This window comes from Ctenopharyngodon idella, chromosome 7 (genome assembly GCF_019924925.1).
Source record: "Ctenopharyngodon idella isolate HZGC_01 chromosome 7, HZGC01, whole genome shotgun sequence".
In the NCBI taxonomy this organism is placed as follows: domain Eukaryota; kingdom Metazoa; phylum Chordata; class Actinopteri; order Cypriniformes; family Xenocyprididae; genus Ctenopharyngodon; species Ctenopharyngodon idella.
This window is the reverse complement of record NC_067226.1, coordinates 49,042,736-49,058,431: the sequence shown is the minus strand read 5'-3', so window position 1 is coordinate 49,058,431 and position 15,696 is coordinate 49,042,736. Positions and strand designations below refer to the sequence as shown.

Sequence of the window (15,696 nt, the reverse complement as noted above, 5' to 3'; positions counted from 1 at the left end):
ACTGTAGTTCTGGTTCAGCAGCTATGTTAGAATTTCTGTGTTTATATATGCTTTCTTTTATTTTGATTATTTGTTTCTTTGAGAGATACATGTTAACATTTCAAATCGGTGGTTATACGGATATCATAGATAATACATGATAAAGCCTTTGAAATTTGTGACATTTAATACAGAGGGCCTACATAGTCCAATTAAAAGAAAAAGAGTCTATATGTACCTTAAGAAATTGGGGGCAGAAATAGTTTTCCTGCAGGAAACGCATTTAACAGACTTGGAGCATAAAAAATTAAAAAGGGATTGGGTAGGTCAAGTGTTTGCAGCCTCGTTTAATTCTAAGTCAAGGGGAACGGCTATACTGATAAATAAAAATATCCCTTTTACTGTTACAAAATCGGTATTCGACCCCTCAGGAAGATATGTAATGATACAAGGGCATATGTATTGCTTCTTTCTAAAGCAGTTAAATCCACCACTGCTTTTATGAAAGATTTAAATCTAACGGATGTTTGGAGACCGGAACATCCACAAGATAGAGATTACTCATTTTATACACATCCTCATGATACACACACTCGTATTGATTTTTTTTTTTTTTTTTTTTTATCCACCCAACTTTTATATCGTGTACTGGATGTTGAATACCTCCCTCGTTTATTGAGTGACCATCCCCCCCTTGTAATGTCATTGGCTATCCCAGAGAAAATAGGACGGACTTATAGGTGGAGACTAAATCCTATTCTTCTTAAACAATCTGATTTCCATAAATTTATTAGAGAACAAATTTATATTTTTACTTCTACAAACAAACCTTCCTGCTCCAATAGCTTTATATTATGGGATACTTTAAAGGCTTATCTTAGGGGTCAATGTATTGCATATACTAAGGGGTTAACAAAAAGAAAAAATTCCAAATTGAATGAGCTAGAATCTGAAATCTCAGCACTTGAAAAAATATACCATAAAGATCAGAATAAGGTTGTTTATCGGGAATTACTCAGTAAAAAATGGAATATAATAAATTGAACACCTACTTCATTTACCATGTCTTTCAGAGGAAGATAGGCTTAGTCTGGATCAACCTTTCTCTGCCTCTGAGTTGATCAAAGCTATTCGTCTACTGCCTAATAATAAATCTCCGGGTGAGGATGGCTCCCCATCTGAATTTTATAAAGAATTTAAAGATTTGCTGGTGCCCTATTTGATGGAAGTGCTTGAACAGTCAAGGACGGACAAATGTTTTCCAGACTCTTTCTCCAATGCAATAATTTCTGTATTATATAGGAAAGGTAAAGATCCACTGAAATGCGCCTCCTATAGGCCAATTTCAATTCTTAATGTGAATTATAAATTAGTTACAAAAATGATAGCCAAGAGATTAGAAACTCGTCTGAAACTGGTTTTGTAATTGAAAGACTATCAGCAAAAAATCTGAGGAGATTTTGCAATGTCATCCATATTGCTAAAGAATAGCGCATACAGGGAGTAGCTGTTTCTCTTGATGCCGAAAAGGCTTTTGATCGAGTAGAGCGGTCGTATCTTTTTGAAGTGCTGAAAAAATTTGGATTTGGAGATGCATATATTGACTTAATTCAGTCACTTTATAAATCTCCCAAAGCAAAAATTGTTACTAATGGAATTATTTCGGCTGCATTCCCCTTATACAGAGGATGTAGACAAGCTTGTCCCCTAAGCCCAGCTCTCTTTGCGCTGGTTATTGAACCTTTAGCCGAGGCTATTAGACATAACCCTGATATGCTTTGAAAAGGCTTTGAAATCGGCCCTGAAATGCATAAAATATCATTGTTTGCTGATGATATTCTTTTATTTCTTACTAACCTCATAGATTCTTTATCTAATTTACAGAATGCGTTACAATTATATAGTACTTTCTCTGGATATAAAGTTAATATGTTTCCTGCTACACCAGAGGAGACAAAACTTTGGATCATGTTTATACAAACATTAATGGAGCTTACACCGCGACCCCCCTCCCTCACCTTGGACAGTCTGATCACCTTTCTTTGTTTCTCATCCCTAAGTATTTACCCCTCATCAACCGGGTGAAGCCATCAGTGAGGACCATCAAAATGTGGCCAACTGGAGCAGACTCTTTACTTCAGGACAGATTTCAATACACGGACTGGAGTATGTTTGCTTCTCAGGCTGCCTGTGGCTCTCACACGGACATTGATATCTATACCTCCTCTGTACTGGATTACATCAACACCACCACTGACAGTGTTACAACAGAAAAACAGATCACAACATACCCTAATCAGAAGCCATGGATGAACAAGGAGGTGCGACTTCTGCTGAAAGCCCGCAACACTGCCTTCAGGTCAGATGACGCTCAGGCCTACAGCAAATCCAGGGCTAACCTGAAGAGGGGCATCAAAAAGGCCAAGTACTGCTACAAGCTGAAGGTAGAGGAACATTTTTCCAACTCTGACCCCCGACGCATGTAGCAGGGCATCCAGGTCATCAGTGACTACAAGTCAAGTAACTGTACTCCAATGGTCACAGACGTCTCCTTCCTTAATGAGCTAAATGACTTTTATGCTCGCTTCAACAGTGACAGCAAGGAGACGGCCACCAAAATCACACACTCAGCAGATCACCAAACCCTTAAACTCACCTCCATAGATGTCCACACTGCATTGAGCCGGATCAACGCACGTAAGGCTGCTGGCCCGGATGGCATTCCTGGTCGTGTGCTTAGGGCATGTGCAGAGCAGCTTGCAGGGGTCTTCACAAACATTTTCAACCTGTCCCTCACCCAAGCAACTGTGCCAACATGCTTTAAGTCCACATCTATTGTGCCAATGCCGAAACACTCCTCCCCAATGTGCCTGAATGACTACCGCCCTGTAGCACTCACACCTATTGTCATGAAGTGCTTCGAGCGTCTGGTTCTAGCACACCTCAAAGACTGCCTCCCACCCACACTGGACCCACATCAATTTGCTTACCGTAAAAATAGGAGTACAGAGGATGCAGTATGCACAGTGCTGCACTCTGTACTCACACACTTGGACAATAACAATACATATGTACGGATGTTGTTTGTTGACTTTAGCTCAGCATTTAACACTGTCATTCCCTCCAAGCTGACTACAAAACTTAGAGACCTGGACATTAACACCTCCCTCTGCAACTGGATTATGGACTTTCTGACCAACAGACCTCAGCATGTTAGGTCAGGCCACACCTGCTCCACCACCATCACACTTAACCACAGGGTTGTGTGCTGAGCCCATTCCTCTACTCACTCTACACCCATGACTGCAAGCCTGTGCATGGATCCAACTCCATCATTAAGTTTGCGGATGACACCACGGTGATTTGCCTCATCAGAGACAACGATGAGACTGCCTACAGGGAGGAGGTACAGCACCTGGCTGCATGGTGCACTGGCAATAACCTGCTCCTTAACACCAGCAAGACAAAGGAGCTCATTGTGGACTTCAGGAAGAAGAAAGGAAGCACACATGACCCCATCCACATTAACGAGATGGTTGTTGAACGTGTCTCCAGCTTCAAGTTCCTGGGAACCACCATCTCGGAGGACCTGTCTTGGACCACAAACACCTCTAGCCTGGTCAAGAAGGCTCACCAGCACCTCTTCTTCCTCAGGACACTGAAGAAGAACCAGCTGTCCTCAGCCATCCTGGTGAACTTTTACCGGTGTAAGATCGAGAGCATCCTGACCAGTTGTATCACAGTCTTGTATGGGAACTGCTCAGTTGCTGACCGCAAGGCACTGCGGAGGGTGGTGAAAACTGCCCAACGCATCACAGCGACATCACTTCCTGCTATTGAGGACATCCAGAGAAAATGCTGTCTACGTTGAGCTCGCAGTATTCTTAAGGACTCCTCTCACCCTGACCATAGGCTGTTTAACCTCCTGCCCTCTTGGAGGCGATTCAGGAGCCTCCGGACAAGGACCAGCAGATTCAGGAACAGCTTTTTCCCTACAGCTGTCTCCTTACTGAACTCTGCCCTCTGACACCCCCCAACACTCCCCCACACCACACACACAGACTCCTCACTCCTCCTCATCACTACATCTGATTTACAAACAAGCAAAAGAAAACAGTTAATTTGTTATTCTTGCACTACTGTCTGTACATCCAGAACCCTGAGTAATCCATTTGCACACTGAAATATTTTCTATGCACTTTATTGTCCATTGCACTAGTGTAAATGATGTTCTATGCTCATAGTTTCTGCTTATAGTGTACATACACTTATACATAGTCCATCTTTATAGTATGTTCATAGTACACTGTATATCTATATATCTTGCTGATAGTATTTAAAAACCTGTAAATTATGTCCATAATACTGCCTTATTTGTATATTTATTGTACATTTGTAACATATTGTAGACACTTTATATTTTGTACTTACTGCTTATTGCACTTCTGGTTAGATGCTAACTGCATTTCGTTGCCTTGTACCTTACATGTGCAATGACAATAAAGTTGAATCTAATCTAATTTAATCTAATATTGACAAAAGTGTTATTTTGCCATTATCAGGGTTTGACTATACTGCACTAGATAGTTTTTCTTTCAAGTGCTCACCTACTGGTATTAAATATTTGGGTATACAGGTGGATGGTAATTTAAAGAATCTTTATAAACTTAATTTAGCTAGCCCTTTAGAGAAGGTGGGTAGAGATTTAACAAATTGGATGAATCTACCGCTCACATTGCTTGGTAGAATAAATGCAGTCAAAATGAATGTTTTGCCCAAATTTTTATACATGTTTCAATCTCTTCCTATATTAATCCCTAATTCTTTTTTCACTTCTCTTAATGGGTTAATAAGATCATGTATTCGGCATCGTAAAACCCCTAGGGTCAGTCTTGATAAACTGGCTTTGGATTATAATCAAGGAGGATTGAGACTTCCCAATTTTAAAATGTATTATTGGGCAGCCCAATCCAGGTATCTGGCTCAGATGTTTGCCATTACCCCCTTTCCCTCTTGGCTTTCTATAGAGAATTCTGAGATAAAAGAAGAGATCCCTGCCAATATTTTATATACGTGGGATGACAAACTGATCAAAAGAAAAACAAATAACTCCATGATTATTCATTCAGTTCGGACTTGGTATAAACTGAGATCGATGTTGGGACAGGATAATTTTCTTTTCCCTAAGACACCTTTATGGGGAAACAGATTGCTACCAATGTGTTATCAAAACAAAAATTTTAAGATATGGGCAGATAAGGGAATTACACATTTGGAGCATTGTTTCGATAAAGATGTTTTAATGTCGTTTGAACAGTTAAAAAATAAATATAATTTGAGTAATAAAGAATTCTTTAGTTATCTCCAACTACGTGATTGTTTAAGGGTCAAAGTTAAAACTTATCCTAAGATACCTGATTTGACATGTATTGAACAACTCTGCTATTCAGATAAACCACTATATAAAACCATCTCTAGAATTTACGAAGCCCTGATTTCAAATCAGTCTTAAGATGACCCTGACAAATCCAGAGGTAGATGGGAGCAGGATCTGGGGGTAAGAATTGATGGGGACCTGTGGGGTCAATTGTGTAAAGATGGGGTCACCTCAACCTTGAATTCTAGGTATAGACTAATTCAATTGAACTTTTTACACCAGCTTTACTACACTCCATCTAGATTACATAAATTTAACAACAGTATTTCACCCCTTTGCTTCAGATGTGGTACAGAAGAAGAAACATTTTTGCATTCTACCTGGTTGTGTCCTAAAGTGTGTTTTGGGTGAAAGTATGTGAAAGTATATCACAGGTTCATGGAATTGATTTTCCAGTGGATCCTGAGGTGTGTTTATTAGGTAATTTTACCAACTCTAACCTCCAAAATAGTCAAGCTTTTAAACTTACGGAAATGTTGTTAATAATAGCCAAAAAATGTATATCTTTAAAAATGGAAAGCAGACTCCAATGTGTCAATTGGACTGTGGTTGTCGGAGGTTTGCAGCTATGTACCTTTAGAGAAGATCACATATTCAGTGAGGGGCAGCCTGATCTATTTTATAAAATCAGGAAACCCTTTTTGAATTATATAAATAAAGTGTCACATGACTTGATTTGATAGTTGTTGTTTTTTTTTAACTGTTTTACATTTTTTTCTTTTTTTGTGTGTAATAATTATTGTTTGTTTTTGGTTTCATTTTTCTCCTTTGTGTTTTGTCAGATGTTTGTTGTTCATTGTTATTGTTATATTTGAAAAAAGCAAAATAAAATTAAAAAAAAAAACAAAGATGGCCGCCGCCAAGTCTGAGCCCTCGGTCAAGATGGCCGCCACCACGTCTGAGCTCTCGGTTAAGATGGCCACCGCGATGCCTAAGTCCTCTCCAGAGCTACTAGAGGACTTCTGGCTGATTGACTTCTGGTCAAAGCCCAGAATTGTTCAGAGTCCAGAGGCAACTCTCTCCTTCGTCCCGAGTCCAGAGGCAACTCCCTCCTTCATCCCGAGTCCCGAGATGGATATCACCCCTGAGCCCGCTCTAGCCCATGAGCCCACTCCAGTTTTGGTATTCCCAGAGGACATCATAGTGCCTGTCTTGGCGCTTACATGTGTGTGTGTTTGGGCCACCCACACAATGAATCAAGCCCCTGACCAGCATCCAGTGATGGCTCCAGCCCTTGACCAGCATCCAGTGATGGCTCCAGCCCCTGACCAGTGTCCAGTGATGGCTCCAGTCCCCAAGTCAGCTCCAGACTCCGCTCCAGTTCCTGAGCCCGCTCCAGCCCCTGAGCCCGCTCCTGTCCCAAAGCCCGCTCCAGCCCACGAGCCTGCTCAGGAGTCCACTTCAGCCCAGAGACCCATAGCTCCTCCCAACAATTTTTTGGGGGGCGCCATATACCCGTAGCCAGAGTGGCCGAGCCTGGGGTCAGGGCCGAGGCCACAGAGGCCACACCGCCATGGCACCTGGAACTACCCGCGCCGCCATGGCCCCCCGAACTGCCCGCACCACCATGGTCCCCGGAACTGCCCGATCCGCAATGGCCCCCTGCACTGCCGGTACCACCCTGGAGGCATCCTAGCTGGTGAGCTCCTGCCCATGGCCTCCAGGGTGCCCACCCCCCCTCCCCGGTTTGACTCTTTTGAGGCACGAGGTAGCGCCTTCAGGGAGGGGGGAGTAATGTCAGGGTTCTGTTTGTTTCCTTCTGTGTCACACGTTCTCCTTTGTTTAGTTTTCCTGCCTTTAGTTAGTAACCCTTAGTTACAGATTAATTTGAGTTTGAATCCATTTGTCCCAGCTGTGTCTTGTTTATAATCTTCTTAGCTCCCCTGTCTGTTCTTGTATTTAAACCCTGTGTTCTCCCTCAGTCTCTGTCGGTTCTCGTCTCTGTATGGTACATCTTTGTGTTACATTTATTGTGGATGTGGTATTCTCCTGTTTATTCTCTGGTTCCTGTGTATTTCATCATTAAAGTCAGCATTCCTGCATATCTTCTTGTTATGAGTGTTCCTACACCATTTCCCCTGACAAAGTGGAGCTTTCAAACCCATTCAAACATTGCAGACTCAGTCTCACCTTTAGGAATCAGAACATTAGATAACCAGGCATTCAATCATAACCTGTGATAAATGTGACCCTGTAAAAGTCGGCTTGTTGAGGATAATTAGTGATAATTACTAAAACAGTGAGATAAGAGAAGGTGTCCATCTAGCAGATGGTGGTTAGGAAGCAAGTTTTGTCTTGCATTATTAACGTAAGCCACAAATGAGGCTACGGAAACCTTTTACATCACCACCAAAATTCTGATTTTAAAAAATCAGTATATGTATTTATCCAAGTGTACGCTCATTTTCTCACACTGTCTCTTCTACTCTTTTAATCTCCAGTCATCTATTCAAAATACAAACTAATTGTAAGCTGCATCATAAAACCATGGATGATCACTGACTGACATGAAGTAAAATCAACTCAAAGCTCTGCATTTCTCTGATCATCTCACATTAGTGTCACATTCCACACAGACAGACTGAGACTGACAGCAAACAGCAGCAGAATTGCAGTCATTTGATCAGCACCAGAAAAAAAAAGGATTTGTGATAAAAACACAAGACTCTAGAGCCGAATCTTCCAAGCCACAGGCAAGGGCAGGACTTTATTTGGATGGGCACACCATGCAGCCAATCACATTGGAGGACAGACTATGATCATACCATTATGTGAATGAAGGAAGGGGGACACACGCTCCAAAGATAGCGAGCATAGCAGTACAGGCCAGGTACACAGAGTGACAGAGAGAGGTGGGGGAGCTGGATTTAAATGCAAGCGTGTTTGGAGAAAGTAAAGAAATGAGTGAAAACTGAAAAAGAAGCAGCATCTGCCTGATTTTATTTGCCTTATGTTGTGAACAACAGTTAAGATGGCATTCCAGGGACCAGTTTACGACAGGGCCCCTCTCTAACTGCTGGTGTGTAAGAAGATGTGCCACACTGTGATTGGATCTTTGGTGAATGAACATAAACAAATGTTCAGCAACATCAGATAAGATGTTAGGACAACTACCAGACACCTCTTCCAGAGCAGGAAGGGGAACCTTCTGCACCCACCAAAACCAAGGAGAGGACTTCTCATTGGACGACACATTGACTCTAACCACCAAACTCATTCCTAAGATTTAGGCAAGGACTGCCATATAAATTCCTTCAGGACCCCCTGGATGGAGCAGCAGTGACTGAAATAAAGAGAGGCCACAGAGATCTATCTAAATCCATTCATACCTATGTTTGGAGGCCTTAATTTGATTGAAACTGCATCACATCCACTCCGTCTTCACGCAAAGCACAGTTTATGTTAATGGTCACTGACTGTTAAAACAACAGGTCATGGGACAGACCTGTTAACAGATAAACAAATGCATGGACGATGATTTAATCATTTCATATTGTGTTTGGTGTCTATCTGTTCCCTACGATGCCTTTAATAATTTGAAAGAGGTTTGGTAAAGAAATAATGCATGGGTAAAATGTTAAAGACACTATTTTAACACTGTACTTTATGCTATGCAAATGAGTTCCACACTAGGGTGGGCAACACCGGGGTTGCTTCAGATAACAGTGGCCAATCACACTCCAGGATCGGCAAGGCGCCACATTTCAATCTCCTCCTCATTAGAAAGGGATAAATATGTCCCCCGGGTAGACACACCCTTGTTCTGCGTTTCCAGCTCGACGGGGAAGGAGACATTAACAGACACCCCACGTCCTGAGTTTCTGACCTGACGAGGAAAGAGACTACAAGACAGTTAAGGTGAAGCTTTCGCGAGCAAAACCTTTTACATTGCTTTCAGCTGCACTCTAGCTGCAAAAGGGCCCCAGCATTGAGGGACTTCATCTGACCCTTACGGCTCCTACAGCAGCGCAGCCCAGTCCGTAAAGGACCTCTGCATCGGCAGACATTGCCAGTACCACACGGCTCCTCAGCGACGCAGCCAGCCTGCAAAGGAACCTGTGAAGAGTCATCTGACCCAGCTGCCCAGTCCATCCTAAAGGACCCTCTTGGCGCAACCGAAGTTCAGCATCCTCCAGCCCAGCGTGGCACGACTACTGGATCGCAACTCCGCGCCCTCCCACTGCACGCAGCCTGCCTCATCAGTGGAAGACGTCTCTGCTACCGGATTGATCACCCGACTGTGTGGAACGTAAATATAAACTTACCAAACCTCTTTCTAGAGACCTTGGCATTAGTTTATACATGCAGCATATGTTTTTCTAACCTGTTTAGATAACAGTTACTTGAGGTCAGCTTGTTACAAATAATAGGGATATTATTTGTTGAATGATAAATAAGCAATTATTTATCACCATTTTACCAGAGCCATTAGGTGGCTTCCATAAGAAGCACTCCCATATAGTTCTCTTCCATTCTACATTCAGTTCAACAGCATTGCATTTATCCATTCTGTGTTCACTTCATTTATTTGTTTCTTTGATTTAATTCAGTATTCCCCTTGGATCATTATTTTACTATCTTTTAGAAGTGCATATTCATTATTTCATTATTAATCGTTGTGGTATTTACTCTTGCATGTCTATTGTTAATAAATTTCATTGATTTTATTATAACTGTGTCTTCCTTGTGTTGATGATCAAAGACTCTACTAGTTGACCAGACTCTCACAAATCCTTCAGATAAATCAGCTGACCAACTCCCTCCCGTTTATATTAATTCTGAATTATTGAACAGCTCTTTTGGAGTGTTCTTAAATTGTTAGGATAGTATTCTTAACTGGTGCCCCGTATTACAAAAAGGGGGGAGGGGTCATCTGATACACTCATAACCACACCTTAAAGTGGCACGTGATCAAAAATCACTACATCACTGGTGAATGGAGTAAAAATCACTACACTTATATGCCTTTATTTATTTGATATGTTTGCTGTGGTTCTGTGTTTAATTGATCAATTTAAGTTTGATTAAAATGTTACATAATAGTAACTGTATTTTTTTTGCAACGAAGAAATGCAAAAAGATAAGGCTTTTATGAAAACATTAAATAAAAAAATGCTTCCAACACAAACCATTCACAATTGCTAAATTGGGCTAAAATAGAAGGCTCAGTGATGGTAAATGAAGAGCCATTTGGGAGCCGTAAGTCTAAATGAGCCGAGCCAAAAGAGCCGGACTTCCCACCACTAATGAAGATTAAATAAATACATAGATGTGTTACAGCATCAGTCAGAAGATGAGCGTTACACTGATTCGGTCATAATATCATTGAAAATCTGAAACCGTGTCATTATATCAGACAATGACAGACACATAGAAAATCATTCATGAATCATTATCAATTTAAATGACACTGTCAAACAGAATAAAATAAAACATCTGCAGATGATACTGTACCTCGTTCACTTGATGGAAAAAAAAAGAACAGTACAATCCAGATGTTAGGTAATGTGGTATAGAAACTCTCACAATGAGGAAGAATACTGGAAGGCAGACTTTAATCACAAAACACTCAGGAACCATGCAGGAACAACACAAAAGAAAACCGCAGATACTATAAATGAGAACTGACAGAGACTGAGGGAGAACACAGGGTATATATTCACATGGCAAACAAAGAGTAGTAAATAACAAGACACACCTGAAACGGAAGACTCTAATCAAACTGTTACTAGGGAGACAAACAGGCAGGGAACAGAGGGTTACTAAACTAATTAACAAACTAGAAGATTAACAAAGAAATTCTAAGATCTGAAAAAAGAAACAGATAAACAAATAAACCAAACATTTGACAGTACCCTCCCCCTCCCAGAATGTCCACATCTGAGGGATGGGAGGGTGAGTGCCCTGGAGGCTGACAAGGGGCATCTTGGCAGAACAGGAAGCCTCCAGGGTGGTACTGGTGGTACAGGGATCCTGGGTGGAGCTGGCACCTCAGGGAGCCACCAGGGTGGCGCTGGTTTAGAAAGCCAGGGCAGATCCAACAGTTCAGGGGCCAGGCTGGAGCCGGCAGTTCAGGAAGCCATGGCGGTGCAGGAAGCCATGGCAGTGTTGGCGGTTCAGGCAGCCATGGCGGTGCAGGAAGCCATGGCAGTGCAGCCTCCATGGCCTTGGCCCGGAACCTCAACCACTATGGCCACAGGCATACATAGGCACTGAGGGCTCAGATTTGGTGGCCATCTTGACTGAGGACTCGGATGTGGCGGCCATTTTGGCTGAGGGCTCAGATTCAGCGGCCATGATGGGACAAGACTCTGGAAGTGCGGCCTGCGGGTTAACGTGCGATGCGGCCTGCGTTTTCACTGGGTTGAGAACTGGAATGGTCTTAGGAGCTGTAGACAGAGGAAGGGAGGCGGACTTCAGTGCTGGACATGGGGAAACACAGGAGGGCAGGAATGGACGGATCCATTGGAGCGGTATGTGGAGGGCACCGGCATGGGGTGAGCTGGACAGGCCAAATGTGTTTCAGAGGGAGCTGGATGAAGAAGACACTCCTTTTCTTTAACTTCTTCTACTTCAAAATTTGAACCGTTTAAATAAGAACAAGATTTATCAACTCGACTAAAGAGAAATAACAAGCTGGCTCGCTATAACGAATAGTATCCTCATCCGGTCCCATCAAAAAACACGCACTGAGGGAGGCGTCAGGCCAGCTCACCTGATGGGAAAGCTTGAGAAAATCCTCTACATACCTCTCCAAAGGTCGACCATTTTGCCGCAGATTCCAAAGACGGTCCTCAGCTAAGATTTTTTTTTTTTTGGTTAGGGTTAGGTTAGGGTGCTTATGACTGTATCAAGCTGCCATGGCAATTTAATTTCCCTTTGGGGATTAATAAAGTTTAAATCAATCAATCAATCAATCAATCAATCAGTGAGGCCCGCATAGCCAGCAATGACATTTCCTCTCTCAAGATCCATTAATGTACTAAAAACATATTTAAATCAGTTCATGTGAGGACAGTGGTTCAATATTAATATTATAAAGCAACGTGAATATTTTTGGTGCACCAAAAAAAAAAAAAAAAATAACGACTTATATAGTGATGGCCGATTTCAAAACACTGCTTAAGGAAGCTTAGGTGCGTTATAAATCAGCGTGTCGATTCAGCGGTTCGGAGTGCCAATGTCAGCAGTTTGACGGTTTGAGATGCGATCTGAATCATGATTTCGACATGCTGATTCATAACGCTCTGAAGCTTCCTGAAGCAGTGTCAGGTAGCAGGTCGAGGTATGTTCATGTATAAGTTACACAACAGTGTAATTTTCTAAATATTGACGCAGCCGTATGTATGTTAGTGTCACAGAGACACAACCTTTCCATACACCAATCAGCCCATCATTATCATCCACTCTATGCCTTGTTTTTCTTCATTTGAATGTTTGGCATTCAAATTGAATTCACCAATTCTTGTCTTAAATATTTACTGTCCTCCAAAACGTAACCCTGTATTTTTCTCTGAATTTACTGAGCCTTGACACTTGTCAGTGCAATTTGTTCAGCTACTGTTTTAACTGGTGATTTTAATATACATATGGACAATCAAAATTGTAATAATACTGTTTGTTTTATGGAAACATTAGAGTGTTTTAATCTCACTCAATATGTCTATTTCCCAACACATACGTATGGTCATATATTAGATTTGGTTTGTGCTACAGGTGTGACTATTGACCAGCTTGAGTGTACTGATGTATCATGTATAAGTGATCACAAACTTATTACTTTTAATGTGTTTCCACCTTCTCCGCAGACAACCAAGGAGCATGTAATCTGCTTTAGAAAAATTAGACATTGACATAGATACTTTTATACATACTATTGATGAACTACCAGTTGTGACTTGCATTGACCAATATAATGCTGTCTTTTCATCTATTCTGGATGAGTTTGCCCCCGTGAAGAAACGTGTTGTTTCTTTTAAGAGGCCTTCTCCATGGTATACGCCTGAGCTACATAAGCTTAAGGCAGCTGGGAGGCAGTTGGAGTGACAATATAGGAAATCTAGCTTAAACTTATGTATGAACAGCATCAGATTGAGTATCACAATTCTCTAAAAATTGCAAAAATTGAGTTTTATTCAACGATCATTAGTAGTGGGGTTTCTAATCCATGAGTATTGTTTAACACAATTAATAATCTAACCCAACCAATCACTAAGGTTAATCACCTCACCACAGAGCAGTGCAATGATTTTCTTAAATATTTCTCTTGTAAAATCGAGAACATTTATAATACTATTTCATCTGTCTCCATTTCATTAAAAATTTCATCCAGTTCTTAAAAAATCTGGGAGTGATACTGCCGATATATCTAATTATAGGCCTATCTCAAACTTGCCATTTGTTGCTAAGGTTCTTGAACGGGTGGTAGTTGGTCAGCTACAAAATCATTTCTCTGCGAGCAGACTACTAGAACCTTTTCAATCAGGGTTTAGGTCTGGACATAGTACGGAGACTGCCCTCTTGAAGGTAATGAATGATCTCCTTGTTGCAGCAGACTCTGGGGCTTGTGGCATTTTGGTCCTGTTAGATCTCAGTGCTGCATTTGATACCATCTGTCACACTATACTGCTGGACAGGTTACATGAGTGGATTGGTCTCTCTGGTATGGCTTTAAAGTGGTTTGAATCATATCTTTCAGAACGTGCTCAATTTGTTTATTCTGGTATAAACAGATCTCAGACTGTTCCGTTGGGGCAGGGCGTCCCTCAGGGGTTGGTACTGGGTCCTACTCTTTTCAGCATCTCTATGTTGCCTCTTGGTCAGATTATTCAAAAGTATGGACTGGGTTATCATTGCTATGCAGTTGATACCCAGATTTACATTAGCACTCAACCTGATGTTACATCAGCACTTTCAATTTTATCTGATTGTTTACTGGAAATACAGGTCTGGATGAAACAGAACTTCTTACAGTTAAACTGCTCAAAAACTGAAGTTCTTTTGGTTGGCACTTCAACTGCTGTAAATAGATGTAATAACTTTAAACTTACAGTAGATGAGTGCCAGATTCTCCCTTCTGTACAGGTGTGGAATTTGGGTGTGAGTTTTGATGCGCAGCTGACTTTTAACATTCATTTTAAGAATGTTACTAAAGTAGCTTTTTATCATCTTCGGAATATTGTACGTATAAGACCATTTCTTTCTATGTCTGATGCAGAAAGGCTTATTCACGCCTTTATAACATCTAGGCTTGATTACTGTAATTCTCTTTTTGCAGGGTTACCTGCAAGTATCATTAAGAGGCTGCAATATGTGCAAAATTCAGCTGCTTGTGTTTTAACTTACACACCATCCCGCAGTCATATCACTCCTGTGCTTTCTCAATTACACTGGCTTCCAGTTCAGTCACGTATTGATTTTAAAGTTCTTATCTTAACTTATAAAGTAGTCCATGGGCTGGCCCCTGATTATATTTGTAATTTGGTGACAGTGCCCACGCCATCTCGGTCTCTCCGCTCCGCTGGTTCTCTTACTCTGTACCAGCCTTGTTGCAGACTTAAAACTATGGGTGGGAGGTCTTTCTCTTGTATTGCTCCCAGGTTGTGGAATTCTCTGCCTTTTCCTATCAGGAATGCTCCATCTTTTGATTGTTTTAAGAATTTACTCAAAACATATCTTTTTAGTGAAGCTTTTAAGTAATAATTTTACAGTACTTGTTGCCATTGTTGTTTTTGTGTTTTGATTGTGATTGTCATTATGGAGTAGTGTTGTTCTTTTGTTGTTTTTATTGTTGTAGCGCCTTGAGTGTAAGAAAAGCGCAATACAAATAAAATTTATTATTATTATTATTATTATGCCCTCTGTGTTCCTGTCCAGCCTACCAGTGTATCACCTGCAAGAGAAACCCCAGTTATTCCTCAGCTAAGTCTTCATATGATTTTGTCGAACTGCTTTACTCACCATTGCAACATCCAGATCTTGTTGTATGATACCATCTGTGAAATAAACTCTGTTTACATTTCTACCTGTCTGTTGCCTTCTGTTCTGTGACAGTTAGCTAGTACCAGTGACTTTTTTTGAATAGATTAACTTTAGTAATGTTTGAATCACTGTGTATTTATTTCAATGCCAAACTGTTAATACAGCCAGGATATTTAAAAATTCTAGTCGTAAAATCATCCCGGTGCTGTGATCACATACAATACCGGTAAAAAGTTTGTAAACAGTATGATTGTGAAATATTACTATTTAACATAATGGTTTTCTATGTTAATAGACTT

The 15,696-nt window shown here is 41.2% G+C and overlaps 1 pseudogene; it reads right to left on the bottom strand.

The window, feature by feature from the left end:
- Positions 1–11,014, bottom strand: part of LOC127516800 (carbohydrate sulfotransferase 3-like) — a 29,366-nt pseudogene extending 18,352 nt beyond the window's left edge.
- Positions 11,015–15,696: the final 4,682 nt, after the last annotated feature.